This window comes from Molossus molossus, unplaced genomic scaffold, assembly GCF_014108415.1.
Source record: "Molossus molossus isolate mMolMol1 unplaced genomic scaffold, mMolMol1.p scaffold_m16_p_17, whole genome shotgun sequence".
NCBI classification, from domain to species: Eukaryota; Metazoa; Chordata; class Mammalia; order Chiroptera; family Molossidae; genus Molossus; species Molossus molossus.
Window position 1 is genome coordinate 50,165,098 of NW_023425352.1, and position 1,348 is coordinate 50,166,445.

The following is a 1,348-nucleotide window of genomic DNA, read 5'->3' on the forward strand; positions in this document are numbered from 1 at the left end:
TTAGATCTTCCCAGGAAACGTGCCTTCTGCCTGGAGGTCATCCCAGGCTGACACTCGGGATATGGGGCAAAGGGACGTGTACACTGGTACCTTTCCCACACGCAGACATCATCCCCTTCGGTGGTCATTGCCTTCCCACAGTGGTGGAAGTCCAGCTAGTGCCGCCAGCAGTTCTTGGTCTGGTTCTGTTTGGGGAAGTGGCTGTCAAAAGGGCCAGTTTGGCTCAATGGTTAGAGCACTGACCTGTGGACCGAAAAGTCTCAGGTTCGATTCCAATAAAAATTCAGTCCTGACCCTGGTAGGGGTTGTGCAGGAGGCAACCAATTGATGTTTCTCTCTCTCTCTGCCTCCTACTCTATCTGAAGATGGATGCAAAAGTATCCTCAGGTGAGAATTTAAAAATGGGAGGGGGGGGGACCCTGGCTGGTTTGGATCAGTGGTAGAGCTTTGGCCCTCAGACCAATGAGTCACGGGTTCAATTTTGGTCAAGGGCATGTGCCTCAGTTGTAGTTCGTCCCAGCCCCAGTCAGGGCCGTGCGGGAGGCAACCAGTTGATGTGTCCCTCTCATGTCAATGTTTTTCTCCCTCCCACTCTATCTGACGATAAATAGAAAAATATCCTCAGGTGAGGATTAACAATAAATAAATAAGGAGGGGGGGGCAGTCTGGTAGTTCTTGGTTTTGGCCTTGCTGTCTTCTGCCATACTGCAGACTCCTAAAGATGCCCCTGAAGCCAGTGGCACTCAGTGAGACCAGGCCCACGCTCTCCATTGCATTGGTTGACATGCCTCTGAGCCTCTTTTAAATTGTGTTCTCTCCTCCTCCGTTTTGTTATTCTTGTCATGAATTTGTTATGAAGGGTCTGATGTTTTGAAAAACACTGAGCTATTTGAACTAATGGAAATGCTTTATCTTTTCATCTTCCTCTTTATTACCCAAAGCAGTACCTAGAGCTCAACAAGTATTTATTATTGTTACTTCTACAAAGTCTCTTATTTATTTGGATCCCCTGTAGAATGCTGAATGAACTACATCTGTTTAGTACTACACCAGGGCTGCTTGGTACCAACTTGAGAGGCTAGTCCTCCCCTGGAAGCCATTTTCTTGCTTTTGAGCAGTGCTGTGTGGCATTCTAGACCACATATATGAGTAAGAGGTAATCCTGGATTCCCGCTGTTAAGAAGCTTAAACAACTGGTTACAGGTAGATTGTGAGGAGGGAGAAAGCAATGAGTTTGTCTCCCAATCCATGAGAATTTCAGTGTGTGTGGGAGAGGCCTGAGCATCTTTCCTTCCCTTCCCCATAAGAAAGCAGAGGAGAGAGACTAACTACAAGGCAGGGGCCTTGC

The 1,348-nt window shown here is 47.5% G+C and overlaps 1 pseudogene; it reads right to left on the reverse strand.

Moving 5' to 3' along the window:
• Positions 1-704, reverse strand: LOC118632623 (annotated as a pseudogene).
• Between the last annotated feature and the right edge of the window lie 644 nt (positions 705-1,348).